At 45.6% G+C, this 17,128-nt stretch overlaps 1 long non-coding RNA gene and 1 other non-coding gene across 4 annotated transcripts in view; both read right to left on the minus strand.

Annotated features, from left to right (window-relative positions):
• Nucleotides 1-1,003: 1,003 nt before the first annotated feature.
• Nucleotides 1,004-17,128, minus strand: part of LOC101693205 — a 28,805-nt gene continuing 12,680 nt past the window's right edge. For 2 of the 3 annotated variants that reach the window (XR_006603349.1, XR_006603348.1), the window contains 4 exons: nucleotides 9,629-9,817; nucleotides 8,864-9,093; nucleotides 5,190-5,299; nucleotides 1,004-1,811 (listed from right to left, as the gene is read on the minus strand). This is a non-coding gene — a long non-coding RNA (uncharacterized LOC101693205). The remainder of the gene's footprint in view (nucleotides 1,812-5,189; nucleotides 5,300-8,863; nucleotides 9,094-9,628; nucleotides 9,818-17,128) is intronic. The other variant, XR_006603350.1, reaches the window with a different exon arrangement.
• On the minus strand, nucleotides 6,499-6,602 carry LOC123388862. Its single transcript, XR_006603384.1, has one exon. It is a non-coding gene; the product is annotated as a U6 spliceosomal RNA (small nuclear RNA).

Genomic DNA, 17,128 nt, shown 5'->3' on the forward strand with positions numbered 1-17,128 from the left:
AGCTCATCAGCCTCACGCGTTTGAATCAATGTTGCATATTTGAGATGTGGTTCTCCCTACAAAATGCTGCAGTGGAATCCTACTTCCGAACTTGCATAAACCTGAGAGAATTAAAGGGAAGTTGTCCCCTTCATCTCCTATAACAATCCACCATTGGTGTTGCTGTCCCCTTCTCCTGGGCAGGAGCAGATAAAATGGACATGGCAGAAAAGGATGTGTGTCTGTAGAACATGGGCGGAACTTCCAGCAGGAGTTAATAAGCCACACTAACAAACTTCGTTCTGGGACTTTTGCTTTAAAGCTTCATTAAGCTTTCAGTACAGAAGACCCCGAACAGGAGGCAAGTACTCAAATGGGGGATTCCTTTTGAAACTGACCGGGAGCTGGTAAATGAGAAGCACAGCTCTAGTCGGTGTTCAAGGGACAGTCTCTCTCTATTGGCTTTGAATGTTTCTGCTCTCGTCGCTTGGAGTATGTTCCTAAAAAATAGCCCAAAACATATTAACGGAGGCAAGTCTCTGAATAAAAAGGTCACTCCAAATTGCATTTAATCCAGTGCAGTCACTTTCTAGGCTGGAGACTGAGGGCATACCCAGAGAGGAGGCAATGGGAAAAGTGAACTAAACTGGCAGGAACAACCCATTACTAACCCCAGCTCGTTTCAGTAAAAACAGGCATGAGAGCGATGGCAAGTTTTAAAACTGAATTCTCTCAACATGACTCAGGGGTCGTCTTTCTCATGCCAATTTTCAATTTGTTTTTATAGACAGATGAATGGGGGCTCACAACAAGATTCTCAGGATGAAATGTAGAATGCGCACGTCTGCCCTATCATCTGAGCCCAAACTTGAAAGGGGCTCTTCACCAAAACCTAGACAAATATTTGAATGCCTCTCTTGGAAAGGGAGATGATGTCCAAGTGGTCTCTTTTATAATGCATTTGTGCACGGGCGGGGTTGGGGGGGAAGCGGGATTTAAAAATAAAACCGGCTACGTCAGAGGCTTGGATTATAAAAGCATAGGTTTCTCTTTCAGGACTCTCTGAAGTTGGAAAGTATGAATTACATACGCTCATTAAAACTTTTATGTTAAATTCAAAGGGTAAAATTAGAAGCCACGTTAATGATCCAACCATGCGACAACTGGCCAGCAGATGTTGGAGCCTTCTGGTTAAGAGATTACATGGTTCGAGCTGACAATTTACTGTATGTGTCCCTGGCACAGAAGAGGGGTAACAAACATATTGTCCGACGCAGGAAATATGCAGCCCCGGAAAAAGGGAACGTGCAAATCTGATGGCCTGTGACACTTTGAGAGCTGCACATTTTTCCACCAAACTGTGATTTCAGAGAGGTGGGTTTTTTTTTTTTCCCTCCTTTTTTTCCTTCAGAACGAAGAGTTAATCTTGTCCAAGTTCAGAGCCAGAAATCTGTCATATTAAATCCCAGCAAAGACCGACATTCTTTCCAACTTCTTTACTCCCAGTGTCGCTGAGTTTTCCACTGATCCTCAAGCGAGCTAGCTGTCACGCGAAATGGAGCCGTTCCTCCCCGCTCTGGGGGTTTCGGGGATTCCGAGCTGGGGACAGGTCTCTTGGTGTGGTTGGCGGCCTCCCTTTGGTGGTGAAAGCTGCGTGGAGACCTCAAGGATAGATCTGAAAGGGTGGGAGGGACTTGGGGGTTGTCCTGGTTTATGCAGAACAGGTAGGGCACAGTTTCGGTTCCCTGCAAAAGCGTGAGCCCCCAGGTAGAAAATCTCCCAGGCTTCAGGAATCACACTAGATTCCTACCGCCTCAAAGCGGCAAACCATCCTGGAGAAGGAAAGCGACAAGGGAGCTGTAAAGGAGACTGTGTTCCCCCCGTGGGAGAGAAGATGCAACCATTAGGGGACGGGTGTAGGGAAACCAGGTGAATCCCGCCCTTTCCCTCGTGTCCTCTATGATGGGCAGAAGGAGGAAAATGTAGGAGATGATTCTTTATGGTCTGATCTTCCAGGCTCCTTTCTCTTTTCAAAAGGGCTTGTAGAAATGTCATTCTGTCTCTCGGGGCTCAGGAGGGCTCCGTTTTTCTGGTTTTCGGGGTATGCCCTGGGGGTAACCCAGGGTGAGTGGAGAGCGGAGGCCACTCTGAAACATCCTGGAGCAGACACAGCTGCCTTACCTCAAAGGAAACTGGTTGATCCCAAGAAACCAACCGGGAGGCAAAACTGGGGGGAACCATATCTTCCATATGTGCACCCCTCCAGGGTTTTGCCCATGCTAAGAATGTGCAAACAAAGGCAGTGACCCCAGAGGTCACTTGGTGACTGCTTAGCTCACCTCATGAGCCTCTGACGAATACCTACTGTGTATCAAGTTCTGAGGCAGCCGCTGCGCAGAGGAAAAGGGCCAAGGCCAGGCCCTGCCCTCCAGAAGCTTGCAGTTTGGTGAAGAGACAGCACATAGCACTGGGGGGTCCCGCCTGCCCTGCGTCTTGGTGAGGCCACGGGCTCCTTGTCTGCCTGCCTGAATTTAGTGCCTCAGCCTGTCGCCAGCCAGCCTATGGTTAGCAAACCTCCAACTATTCCTGTTACCTGACTGCCTCTGGGGCAGCTCCTGGTCCCCAGGTTTCCCTAGGGTCCCAGCAAGAAGAGGACAAAGTCTCTGTCCCGCAGCTCAGATGTCCCCAGGGACCACCTTGCTCCCTCCCTTGATGGCTGAGATCCAGAGAGCCGGGCCTGAGTGAGCTCCCTGGGCATGTGGGCAACAGGGGAGGCCAGAAAGCTGAAGGTCTTCGGTTTAAGGATTATAAATCCTAACAGTGAGCATCTCCTCTGTTTGAAGAGGGCTCTTGGTCTTTATGCTGCGGATAGGTGGGGTTTTGGGTAACAAACCAGCATCAGCACCTACTGGTGCCTGGTGCTCAGATACAGCAGCAGCCAATGTGGGTGAAGATCCTGCATCTGTGGCCCCTGCCTCCCCGGGGAAGGGAGCAGACAGTGAATGCATAGAAGGGGAAACTGTTATGGAGGAAAGGAATCAGGAAAGGGAGGGAGGAAATGTCATGGGCCTGGGAGGGGGCAGTTGTTGTCAGTAGAGTGACCCAAGTAGGCCCCACTGGGAGGGTGGCGACTGGAAGAATTTGGAGGCAAGGAAGCAAGTCATTCAGATATCTGGGAAGCATGCTTTGAGGAAGGACGAGGGCCCGCTGGGATGGGCAAGGGGCCCAGAGTGGCTGGAGGGGGAGGGGGAGTGCAACAGCACAGGAGGACAGAGGAGCTCCAAGGCCAGGTCAGAGGGCCCGTGCTCTGGTCAAGGTGGGATCTTAGAGGGCTCTGAGCAGGGGGCCATGGCCTGACTCCCATGACAAGGGCTCTCTCAGCAGCCAGGTGGGAAGTCAGAGGAGAGTCCAGAAAGCTGTGCAGAGGCCAAGGCAAAGGTCCAGGTGGGAAGCAGGGGTCTTGATCAAGACACAGGCCCAGGAGTGAGGAGTATATGTTGTGAGCAGACAACCTAATACAGAACATGCTGGTGTGAGGGGTGAAAAACAAAAAGAAATCAAGGATCATTTCAAGAGTTGCTGGCCTAGTACCTGGGAGGATGGAGTTGGCACTAGCCAAGGTGAAGAGAAGGTCTGGTGCAGAGGCGATCAGAGTGAAATCTGGGATACGCATGAAATACCCAAGTGAGGATGTCAGGTGGGCAGTTGTGTATTCCGTCAGGAGTTGAGAAGGGAGGTACTGGCTGGAGACTGAAGGCTGGGACCACCAACAGAGAGATGGTACAGCACAGCTCTCAGGGGCAGTAGGTGTGGCTAGAAGGAGCTTGGGGGGTTGGGCGTGGCCAAGTGAGCCTAAGCTTGGGCATAGCTAGAATGCTTTTGTGGGTGGGCGTGGCTAGAACGAGCGTGGGGGGGTGTGTGGGAGTGTGGGGGTGTGGGGGTGTGGGGGCGTGGCTAGAAGAATCCTGAGGCTGAGCTCCCAGGCCCAGGACCTTAAACCCAGTTTACCCTCCAAAGCCTGGAGAAGTCCCTGGTTGGTGGCTGCATTGGCTTGTCTGCTTGACCTTTTACCGGCTCCCATGGCCTAAGTATGCCTACTTTGTCCTGTCTATAGGGCTTTTTCCTGCTGGGAGCATCACTGATGGCCTAGCAACCAGGTACTACCCAGGGCCAGGGTGGGCAGGAAACTGTACATGGACCCACACGGACCCGTGGGGTGCCAACCAGGCAGACACCAACATGCTGAGTGTAGCCCCCAGGGCCCACCTGGATTCCAGGTCCAAGGCCATGTGGCTAACAGTGCAACATTTGCCATTCTGTACAAAACTGATTCCTATTCCCCCGATAAGCTGGGCTGATAAGCAGCAGGTGAGATCAGCTTCCCACTGAACCCCCTGTACCCACTGATGGGTTTCCCAGGATGCTCCCCATGGAAGAACTGAACGGGTTCTCTCCCCTGCACCAAACCCTGGGACAGAGGTTCCAGAAGGGGTTCTCCACTCCCTGTTTTCTCCTTCCTTCTCTCCTGGCGTCTCCCCACTGGGTAGCTTGGACTGCCCAGCTGGTGCCAGCCTCAGGTTTTTTCCTCGCCTGCAGTCACATTTCAAAACCCAGCTACCTGGAGATTTTTTTGAGATTCTTAAATTCTCATGTTGTTCTAGAGGAAGCTTTCAGTGTCCTCAATCCACAGCGAAAATTGCTGACTTGCAATCCACATATCTGGTGTTTGGTTTTTGTTTTGTTTTGTTTGAGCCTATGACTAGAAAGATGTAGGCCTGGAAGCTTTTCTCTAGGGAGGGCACCTTCCCGTTAAGTGTTCGAAAGCCCTGCCCTGTGATTTACCCGGCCATGCGACCCTGGGCGCTAACCTCTTTGTGCTTTACTTGCCTCATCTTTAAAATGGGAATAATAACTGTCCCTGGCTCATGGAGTTAAGTGAGTTAATAAATGTCAAGTTCCTAGAATAGCTCCTCACACAGAACAGGCCCTCACTAACCCCCCGTGGTTATTAATATTCCCGGCAGGAGAGTGATGAATGGGCAGAGCCCTCCTGCCGGAGCCAGGTTGGAACCAGAGTCAGAAAATAGAAAGTTTTACATTATTTAAGCCCGGCCATTTGCTTTGCAGAGAAGCCTGTGTCACATTAAACTGCAGCATTAAGGGGTCAGCTGGAGACCTAGTTGGAATTAACTCAGGGAGCACTCTCTTACCTTTCAGTTTAAACAGAGCTTCGCAAGGTATACTTGGGAGCAGCGTGAATTAAGGTAATCTCATGCTGTGCATGCAGTCCAAGTCTCGGAATCCAAAGACTGTAAGGCAGCTGGAAAGACAGGAAATGGGGCATTTTCTGGCATTTTGTTTTCATCTGCAGACAGTAGATATCTTCAGGCGTCTGTCCCTTCCGGGGACAAACGGCACAGCTGGGAGAGAAGCACTCCGTGACTTGGGATCTGGGTACCAAAGACACTGGAGAGCAGACGAGCGAAGGCCTCAGTAAAGGGAACACATGACAGTTACTGCTGTTTTGAGAAGCAGCTGAGCTTGGGTACTGCCCAGCCCTCTCCTGGCTGCTGGTTGGAGGGGGTTTGGGGTACAGGGGGGCATGCCAAGCCTGTGACCTCATGGTCATACCTCCCCTGGCCCTAGGAACCTGCTCCCTCCCATAGTCAGGAAGCCTACTTCCCTGGAGGGAATTCTGAATTTTCCTGGGCATCCATAACTACAGCTCCCTTTGCCTGCTCTCATTTTTGTCATGTCTGTTCCCTACTGTGTAGAATTCAGGAGCTGAGCAAAGCTGGAGGCCCAGGGGCTCCCTCTTTTTTAAGCCTCCATTGATGCAGGAATGCTGGGGAGAGCATTAGCAGGAGGTTCTAGTTCACATTTTTTTCTAATAAATGTTAAAACAAAAACATCACTATTAAAATAAAAAATTGTTTGTGTACCTCCTAGGCTCACTCAACTTGCTTCCAATGAACCACCATATTTAGGGACGTGCCAGACCGGGAGGATTTTTTGTTTTGTTTTGTTTTGTTTAACATATAATATATTATTTGTTGCAGGGGTACAGGTCTGTGATTCATCAGTCTTACACAATTCACAGCGCTCACCATAGCACATACCCTCCCCAATGTCCATACCCCACCCCCATGTCCCACCCCCCTCCCCTCCAGCAACCCTCGGCTTGTTTCCTGAGATGAAGAGTCTCTTATGGTCTCTCTTCCTTTCTGGTTTCATCTTGTTTCCTTTTTCCCTCCCTTCTGCTATGATCTTCTGTCTTGTTTCTCAAATTCCACATATCAGTGAGGTCATATGATAATTGTCTTTCTCTGACTTATTTCGCTCAGCATAATACCCTCTAGTTCCATCCATGTCATTGCAAATGGCAAGATCTTTGTTTTTTGATGGCTGCATAGTATTCTGTTGTATATATATATATATATATATATATATATATATATATATATATATCACATCTTCTTTATCCATTAATGTTGATGGACATCTAGGCTCTCCATAGCTACAAATATGGAACGTTTTATGAATCTGTATGTCGTCCTTGCACAGGAGCCATACTACTCTTCTCTGTATTATTCCAATTTTAGTATATGTGCTGCCAAAACGACTATTGGGCGGGTCTTTAGAACCATCAATCTTCCCTGTTTGAGAAATGAGTAAGCTGAGGCCCAGGACAGCAGAAGGGTACTCTTGCAAAACAGGGCCCCACCCAATATTGGCCCGAATGGAATCTTAGTGACCTGCTGATTTCCCACTGCACTGGCCCAGGCCCACCTGAAATTTGTACTTTCTGTCCAGGTTCCCAACTCTCATACCCAGAGGCCTCTCTCCTACTCTCCCCAGTCTCCTGAACGCTGTGCATATCTACTGGCTTGGGTACCTCCTCCTTCATGTCCCTCTGACCATCTTCCTGTGATCTCCTTCTGTCCTACCCCACCCACATTTACAGATGGCTCTCTGAGGCAACCCCGGAGACCCAAAGGAGGAATAAAACCCAGCCCCAGTCTTGCAGCAGCAGCCCTTGGCCACTAGGGTGGCCCTCTGACCTCAGCCTCTGACATCACTCTCCCAGGGCTGGCCCAGAATCTTAGGCAGGAAGAATTGGAATTCCAGATGTGAAAGGTCTTGGTGTCTTCTTATGTTGAGAACCAGACAGCAAGGGCAGATGTCCTCCAGCTTTAGGGATTTTGTTAGAATCTCTGAAGCTGGGGCTCTTTCAGCTGGTCTCAGAAATTGGGATCCATGGAATTCTATAAGTGTTCCTTGAGATGTTCAATAAAAAGCAGGCTCTGTCTGTGCTCAAGGAAATTTAAGAAACACTGCAGACAATTTTAAACCTGTCTATCGTCTATCTATCTATCTATCTATCTATCTATCATCTATCTATCATCTATCTATCTATCTATCTATCTATCTATCTATCTATCATCTATCTATCTTATTGAGATAGAGAATGCATATGCAAGTGGGGAAAGGGGCAGAAGGAGAGGGAGAGAATATCCAGGCAGACTCCTGCTGAGCACTGAGCTTGAAGTGGGCCTTTATCCTACAACCTGTGAGATCATGATCTGAGCCAAAACCAAGAGTCAGACACTTAACCAACTGAGCCACTGGGACCCCCCAGCATGGCAGATTATTGGTGACTATTGGAGCATTACAGCTTTATTAGCTTACGTCGACTCTAGGAAATCCTATAGTAGACAAATTCGTGTAGCCCAGCATTTCCTTGACTTCTCTGATCACAGAATCCTATCCTTGAAGAATGCAGCTAGAGATGGTGGAAGACCCTGGATTCTATTAAGGTCCTTCAGCCCCCCCATATCTTGTCTCCTCTGGTCTGGTGGTGAGCTCTCAGTCAACATTTGGGACAAATTGAGTGATTTTGTTGGTGAAGGGTAACAATTTCTGATAATTGCATGTTAGAGGCCTTCCTTCCCCCTCTCCCATAAGAAAGTTAACCACAGGGGGAAAAATAAGTTTCTGGCCTCAAATGGAAGTAAACAGCTGGAGCTGATGAATTCCAGAAGTGAATATTCTTTTCTCCTACAAGCATCTGTGAAAGAGAGAGAGAGAGAGAGACCACAGAGGCTATGTAAATATAATTATTTCTAAGTAGAGTACCTTAAACATTTTCCATTAGGTAGCAGGGAGGTCACTGTGAGGCCAGCTGTCCAAATATGGCTGCTGATTCCCCTGAGTCAGCAAAGTCTATAAAAAAATGATCTTTGGGACAGAAATTTCTTACCACACATTCTAGTAAGTATCTCCAAATGTATGGGATATTAAATTTAGGGCTGTGGTTTTCAAACTTTTTTTCAAAGCATGAAAACCTCTTTTTCAAAGGAAATCTTACTCAAAACTCTTCACACAATCCCAGGCTAGTCCCTGGAATCTAGTCTGGAAAACTGTGGTCTCGAGCCATGCTACTCAAAGCCTGGTGTTCAGACTAGAAACTTCTGCGTCACCTGGCCACTTGTGAGGAAGGAGTCCAGCATCCAGCCCACTTCAGACCTGCCACTCCGAATCTGCATTTTCATACCCTCTCCAGGGGATTTGTGTGCACATTAAAATTTGGGGGGCAGATCTAAAAGGATTTACTCCCAGATATTCTTTCTCTCTTGGGTCATCCCAAATACCTGGGTGAGGCTTTTGACAATGAGTCTTCAACGAACTGAGCCCAGCTATAGCTTCCAGGAGGGCAAGCACAGTGTGGTCAGGTCATCTGCACAATTGAATCTGTGCCCCTCTCCCCCACAGAAACGTTGAGAAAAGCGAGGGCTGCTTAGAAAGAGACCGCAGAAGAGAGCAAAGTGGTGAAATGCAGAGACTATGGACTAGATTTCCTGGGCTTGAGCCAACACTACCTTACCTCTGCGGAGGACTCTGGCTGGTGAATTAAGATTCTGTGCCTCTTTGTCCAGTGTCGGACAGGGGTAAGGGATGATGATCATGGTGAGGGTGATGAGAGTATCCATTGAATGAGCTGATGGGCTGGAAGCACCTAGAATCTCTAGATGCTTGGTTGGGGCTTTCATTCCCAAGTCCGTGGGAGCTCACCCCAGCAAGGGGCTTCCCTTTAAGGAATGTGCAAAGGAGCACCTGCATAGATCAAGCAGATTAAATATGGGTCACACAAGAGTCACCATCAGGTTCTCTCAAATAATCCCACCACTTAAGTATGATTGAAAGAACAAACACTACAATCTAAACCTTTTGATATATGGGTAACTTCTTTTTAGTCTTAGATTCAGAAAAACTTATGTTTCTATTGGGACTTTTCCATTTATTATCTCAGAGATCTTGGGCAAGCTCCGATAGCATTTTTCTCATTTTCTGGGCCCAGGGTCAGGGAAGTAATCCTACCGTATCAAGCACACAGGAACCCTGGAGTCTCAGGGGTGTGAACTGACACGCCAGGCTGTAAGTCTCAGGAGCTCCCAGCAGAAGAAAATGCAAGAGTCATCTACGCCCTATTCTAGTGTGCACCCCTCCCTCTGCCGTGAACACTTTCTCTTTCTTCTACAGGACACCAGTGCAAGTCACCTGCACCCCAGCTTTGAAGGTAAAAGCGATGCCCCCCCCCAGAGCTGAGGGCAGTTTGCTGATGGAGCCCAGAGTGGTGGTTGTCGTGCACCTGAGCTGTGAGCCCTGGTGAGCCGGGGTGCAGGACCGACACCAGCGGTCCCATGGATCTGCATGCCAGGCCACCGCTCAGTGGGGTGATGCTGCCCCTGAAGGCCCTTCTGCAGCGCCCTTGGAGCCTCAGCAGCTTCCCTGGTTTTTTGGCACCATGAACCGCTTGATCTCAGTCCAGCAATTCGCTCTTATAAACAAGAGAGGGGGAAAAAAATAGAAAAGTCGTGAAAAACAGACACAAGGAATTAGGTCACCCTAGAAATTCTAAGACATCAGCAAAACTCTTGTTGGGCATGATTTTAATGCAGCGACCTCTGACCACAGCAGGGTCTGGGATGGATAGGGTAGAGAGAAAAAGTCAAGAGAGAATGGTGGGCAGAAAAGGAGGTCAAGGTGATCCCTGGCTCTGGAGATCTGCTGAGGACTTTTTCTGCAGCCTGGGGCATGCCACAGGGCCTTCTGCAGCGGTGAGTGCCTTTGACTTTCCCTTCAATCTGGGAGTTTGGGATCCAGACACAGTAACTGAACCTTTTCATACTCAACATTGAGCTGCCCACTCCCTTCCTTGTGAACTTCCTCCTCATACTCCTGCTTCTTTGCTTTTGATGCCTATTTGGTGTTTGCGTAGAGGGTGGACAGACACTAGTGTCGCCCCACAGAGCCACCTCTCATGATAAAGCTGGCCTTGCACTCGACAGTAAGGCTTTAAGCCACTTAGAAGACAAGTCTTCCTCTAAATGCATCTTTCCATAGACAGTCACCAACCATGGGGACACACGTGCACCTTAACGCAGCAGAATGCATTTTAACTCAGTGAGTAAGAGTGGAATAGGAGGGCATACAAAAGGTCCACTCCTGTGACATGAAAGGTGGCTGGAAGAGCCGAGGGCAGCAGACAGCCTATCCCCCAGGAGCCGAGGACAGCAAGAACCAGGACACTGCTATGGATCCTGAGTGAGAAGGAAGTTGCCTGTCGTCTGGCTGCTGGAGCTTGCCAGGGAAGGGGGCTCATTGGGGGTATTTGGGTTTAACCAAAAAGGGAACAAGAACAAAAGAAAACAGAGTCTTGGTGCAATGGAATGAGCCCTAGTCTGGAGACTGGATTTGCAGCAGGTTCTTTTTTTTTTAAATCTTGCAATGGTTATCAATTTTTAATGGTTTTCTATATACGATTCTACTTGCAGTTAACACTGACAAAGTGGTGTGTCAGAAATTTGGTTGAGTAGCAGGACAGGTTGCCCAAAGCCGTCCTTTTTTCTTTTCTTAAAATTAATTAATTTATTTTTATTTGCATATAATGCATTATTTGCCCCAGGGGTACAGGTCTGTGAATTATCAGACTTATTCACAGCACTCACCGTAACACATACTCTCCCTATGTCCATACCCCAGCCACCCCATCCCTCCCAGTCCCAGCAACCCTCAGCTTGTTTTCTGAGATTAAAAGTCTCTAATGGTTTGTCTCCCTCCCTGGTCCCATCTTGTCTCATTTGGTACCTCCCTACCCACAGCAACCCCCCTCCGTGCCTCTCAAATTCCTCATATCAAGGATATCATATGATAATTGTCTTTCTCTGATTGACTTATTTTACTTAACATAATACCCTCTAGTTCCATCCACATCATTGCAAATGGCAAGATTTCGTTTTTTTGACCGTGGCATAGTATACCATTGTGTATATATACCACATCTTCTTTATCCATCCATCTGTTGGTGGACATCTAGGTTCTTTCCATAGTTTGGCTATTGTGGACATTGCTTCTATAAACATTTGGGTGCACATGCCCCTTTGGATCACTACATTTGTATCTTTCGGGTAAATACCCAGTAGTGTGATTGCTGGGTCATAGGGTAGCTCTACTTTCAACTTTTTGAGGGACCTCCATGCTGTTTTCCAGAGTGGCTGCACCAGCCTGCATTCCTACCAACACTGTAGGAGGGTTCCCTTTTCTCTGCATCCTTGCCAACACCTGTCATTTCCTGACTTGTTAATTTTAGCCATTCTGACTGGTGTGAGGTGGTATCTCATTGTGGTTTTAAATTGTGTTTCCCTGATGCCAAGTGATATTGAGCACTTTTTCATGTGACTATGGCCATTTGGACGTCTTCTTTGCAGAAATGTCTGTTCATGTCTTCTGCCCATTTCTTGATTGGATTATTTGTTCTTTGGGTGTTGAGTTTGATAAGTTCTTTATAGATTTTGTATACTAGCCCTTTATCTGATATGTCATTTGCAATTATCTTCTATAGTGTCCGTTTTCTCTTGGCTTTGTTGACTGTTTCCTTTGCTGTGCGAAAGCTTTTGATCTTGAAGCCCCAATAGTTCACTGTTGCCCTTGATGCTCTTGCCTTTGGCGATGTTTCTAGGAAGAAGTTGCTGTGGCTGAGGTCAAATAGGTAGCTTCCTGTATTCTCCTCAAGGATTTTGATGGATTCCTGTATCACATTGAGGTCTTTCAACCATTTTGCTCTGTCTTCCTTAATTTCTTTCATGAGTATTCTATGGTTTTCTGAGTATGGATTCTTGTTTATTCCTAGGTATCTTATGGTTTTGGGTACAATTGTAAATGGGATCAACTTCTTAATGTCTCTTTTTTCTGTCTTGCTGTTGGTGTATAGAAATGCAAGTGATTTCTGTGCATTGATTTTATATCCTGCCCCTTTACTGAATTCCTGTATGAGTTCCAGCAGTTTTGGAGTGGAATTTTTTGTCTTGTCCACATAAAGTATCATATCATCTGCAAAGAATGAGGAGTTTGACTTCTTCTTTGCCGATTCAGATGCCTTTTGTTTCTTTTTGTTGTCTGATTGCTGAGGCTAGGACTTCTAGGACTATGTTGATTAGCAGTGGTGATAGTGGACAGCCCTGCTGTGTTCCTGAGCTTTATGGAAAAGGTCTCAGTTTTTCCCCATTGAGAATGATATTTGCCATGGGTTTTTCATATATGGCTTTGATGATATTGAGGTATGTACTTTCCATCCCTACATTTTGAAGAGTTTTGATCAAGAAAAAATGCTGTAATTTGTCGAATGCTTTTTCAGCATCTGTTGAGAGTTTCATATGACTCTTCGTAGTTTCTTTTTTTAATGTATTGTGTCACAATGATTGATTTGCAGATGTTGAACCAAACTTGCAGCCCAGGAATAAAACCATCTTGGTTGTGGTGAGTAACCCTTTTAATGTACTGTTGGATCCTACTGGCTAGTACTTTGGTGGGAATTTTTGCATTCATGTCCATTAAGGATATTGGTCTGTAATTCTCCTTTTTGATGGGATCTTTTTCTGGTTTGGGGATCAAGGTAATGCTGGCCTCATAAAATGAGTTTTGGAAGTTTTCCTTCCATTTCTATTTTTTTGAACAATTTCTTCTTTAAGTGTTTTGTAGAATTCCCCTGGGAAGCCATCTGGCCCTAGGCTCTTGTTTGCTGGAAGATTTTTGATAACTGCTTCAATCTCCTCACTGGTTATGGGTCTGTTTGGTTTTCTGTTTCTTCCTGGTTCAGTTTTGGTAGTTTATATGTCTCTAGGAATCCCTTTCTTCCATATTGTCAAATTTGCTGGTATATAGTTGCTCCTAATATGTTCTTATAATTGTATTTCTTTGGTGTTGGTTGTAATCTCTCTGCTTTCATTCATGATTTTATTTATTTGGGTTCTTATTTGGGTTCTTATCTTATTTGGGTTCTTCTTTCATTCTTATTTATTTATTTGGGTTCTCTCTCTTTTCTTTTTGATAAATCTGGCCAATCTTATTAATTCTTTCAAAGAACCAGCTCCTAAGTTTGTTGATTTGTTCTACTGTTCTTTTGGTTTCTATTTCAGTGATTTCTGCTCTGGTCTTTCTTTCTTTCTTTCTTTCTTTTTTTTTTTTTTTTTTAGTTTCCATAAATTGACATTAATTATTTTGTAAACCATATGTATGAGTCATTTAGATTTTATTCCATATTTACATTCTCTTCTCCTGCTGGGTTTAGGTTTCCTTTGCTGTACTTTTTCCAGCTCCTTGAGGTGTAGGTTAGGTTGTGTAGAGACCTTTCTTGTTTCTTGAGAAAGGCTTGTATCGCCATATACTTTCCTCTCAGGACCGCCTTTGCTGTGTCCCACATATTTTGAACAGTTGTGTTTTCATTTTCATTAGTTTCCATGAATTTTTAAAATTCTTTAATTTCCTGGTTGACCCATTCATTCTTTACTAGGATGCTCTTTAGCCTCCATATATTTGAGTTCTTTCCAACTTTACTCTTGTGATTGAGTACTAGCTCCAGAGCATTGTGGTCTGAAAATATGCAGGGAATGATCCTAATCTTTTGGTACCAGTTGAGACCTGATTTGTGACCCAGGATGTGATCTATTCTGGAAACTGTTCCCTGTACACTAGAGAAGAATGTGTATTCTTTTGCTTTGAGATGGAATGTTCTGAATATATCTGTGATGTCCATCTTTTTTTTTTCTTTTTTTTTAAACAAATTATAGCAGAGTATTTCCCTAATTTGTGAAGGGAACAAGCATCAGAATCCAGGAGGCACAGAGAAACCCCCTCAAAATCACTAAAAGGAAGTCCACACCCTTTCATCTAATAGTAAAACTTACAAGTCTCAGTGACAAAGAGAAAATCCTGAAAGCAGTTCAGGAGAAGAGACTTGTAACATACAACTAGAAATTTTAGACTGACAGCAGACCTATACACAGAGACCAGAAAGGACTGGCATGATATATTCAGAACACTAAATGAGGAAACTATGCAGCCAAGAATACCATATCCAACTAGGCTGTTATTGAAAAGAGAAGGAGAGATAAAAAGTTTCCAGGACAAACAAAAATTACAAGAATTTGCAAACATCAAATCAGCCTTACTGGAAATAGTGAAAGGGGTTCTCTAAGCAAAAAGAGAGCCTAAAGGTAACAGACCAGAAAGGAACAGAGACTGTATACAGTAATAGACACCTTTAGTATCTTCCATGCTTTTTTTGAGCCCAGCTAACATCTTGATAATTGTTATTCTGACCTCTAGTTCCAATATCTTATTAATGTCCATATTGATTACATCCCTAGCCATTGGTACTGCCTCTTGTTCTTTTTTTTTTTTTTTTTGAGGTGAGTTTTTCTGCCTTGTTAATTTGTCCAGATAAGAAGATGATGAGAGAATAAAATACTGAAAGTGTAGCAATGACCCTAGAAAAATATACTAACCAAGGCAGAAGAGACCCAAAAACAGAGGAAGAAGAAAGGAGAACAAAACAAAGAAACAAAGACTATATACATATATTAGATGGGTGAATAAAACAGAGCCACACACTTTGGTTGTATTTTGGTCTGTTAGAAGAAACTGACTCCCACAATTTTAAAGAAAGAAAAATGTATATATACAAAAATAGGATTAAATACAATGAAAGGATGGAATGTGACATAGAGATGAAAATTTTAAAAGATTCTAAAAAAGGAATTGATAAGAAGTTGGTTGAAAAAAGAAAAAAAAAAGGAGGAAAGAGTATGATCAGGCTGGAGACTAAAACAAAGCCATGAGCTAGTGTTAGTGTATATTTTGATCTGTTAGAAGAAACTGTGTCCCAAAATTGTAAAGAAAGAAAAACCTATATGTATATAAAAAATAAGATTAAATACAATGAAAGGATAGAATATGAGTATAACAATGAAAATTTAAAAAGATTTTTAAAAAGATATTGATAGGATGAAATAGTTTAAAAAAAGTTAAAGTAGGAAATAGGAAAAGCTAAAAGAAATAGAACAAGAAAAAATAAAATAAAAAGAAATTAACTTTGCAAGACTAAAGGATCATGGAGGGGAAAGCCATGAATTCTATGCATTGCTTTCCCCTAGCTCTAGAGTTCTGCAGTTCTCGTTGATTGGTGAACTTGGTCTTGGCTGGCTGGATATTCTTGTTGATCTTCTGGGGGAGTGGCCTGTTGCAGGGATTCTCAAATGTCTTTGCTCAAGGTGGAATTGCACCACCCTTTCCAGGGGCCAGGCTAAGTAATCTGCTCAGGTTCACTCTCAGTAGCTTTTGTTCCCTGAATGCTTTTCATAGAGCTTTGGAGGATGGGAATGAAAATGGCAGCCTCCCAATCTCTGGCGTGGAGGAGCCAAGAGCTTGGGGCCCCACTCTTCAGTGCACCCTCAGAGAAAAGCAGTCAATCCCTCCCATCACCCTGGTCTCTGGCACTTCGTGCTCACCTGCCCTGTGACCGAGCATTTCTATCTCTGGTGCACAGCCCTTTTTAAAGTCTCCAAACCCAGCAGATTCCTGCAGTGTGCTCCTGCTCTGCTCCTTCCAGAGGAGGAAGGTGAGTCTCCCTAGATCTGTCACTTGTGGGGTCCCCACTCAAAGAACAGTGGCCTATGACTTGGATCACAGTTTAAAGTAACCCTGAGCTGAGAGCCCATTGCTCGGCTCTGTCTCTGTATCCAGCTTCCCCTGTTCCAATACCTGGGAGCTCTACCACACTCAGATACCCCAAGTCTTTCTGTGACCCCACACGTACTGAGACCACACTGTCCCTGTGAGGGCTCCACCCCTTGCTTAACCTCTGGAGCAATGTCCCTCAGTGGAGCAGACTTCAAAAAGTTCCGATTTTATGCTCTGCTGCTCCATTGCTGCTGGGAGCTGGCCCCTCCTGCTATAGTCTATCTTCCCGTCACTTCAGATTCACTTCTTCACAGGTTCTACCTTCCAGAAAGTGGTCACCTTTCTGTTCCTAGAATTGCTGCTCTTCATCTCTTTGACCTCCTGTTGAGTTTGTAGGTGTTCAGAATGGTTTGATAACTATCTAACTGAACTCCTGGGACCCGATGATATTTAAGTCTCCTACTCCTCTGGCATCTTGCTCCTCCACATGAAGCAGGTTCTTTAACCTCTCTACTTGCTCATCTGTAAAATGGGTGTCATGGTCTCCATCTCCAAATGTTGTGAAGAAGAAAAAGGGAGAGGGGGTTTCAGAATTGGTAAAATACTCTGTGGCATGATCTCATTCTATAAAGGCTGCTGCCGCTGGTGCCCTGGCTCAGAGCCAGCATGGTACCAGTACCTGCAGGGTATTGTCTCTCTTCATGTTTACAGCAAGCCTGAAAGGTTGTCACCCTGTTCTACAGTTGAGGAAGGCAGAAGTTAGTGAACTTGCCTGGGGTTCATGGCTTGGAGGTGCTGGTGCTAAATCTGAAGGTGGGGCTGCCCGGTGACATTCTCACCTGTAGGGGAGGGTGTGTGCCTCTCTGCTTTCACAGTGACCATGTAAAGGGACATGCCCATAGGCCATAGCAATGGTGGCCCATGTCCATGACGCAGCCCCCTCCTCTCTGTGGCTACATGCCCACCCCCTGCCCTCCCTCTAGTTCCCACCACCTGGCAATGGCATGGGCCCTGGGCTCACTCCTTGTCTAGCCCTGAGCCAGGGAAGCACTGGGCTTCACTTGCAAAAGTCCTTCTTCCTTCTAGAATCATGCTCCTGGCTTGGTTAGACTTCACATGGTATCAGAGCTCA

Source organism: Mustela putorius, unplaced genomic scaffold (genome assembly GCF_011764305.1).
Source record: "Mustela putorius furo isolate JIRA1106 unplaced genomic scaffold, ASM1176430v1.1 tig00003913_pilon_pilon_pilon, whole genome shotgun sequence".
Classification (NCBI taxonomy): Eukaryota; Metazoa; Chordata; class Mammalia; order Carnivora; family Mustelidae; genus Mustela; species Mustela putorius.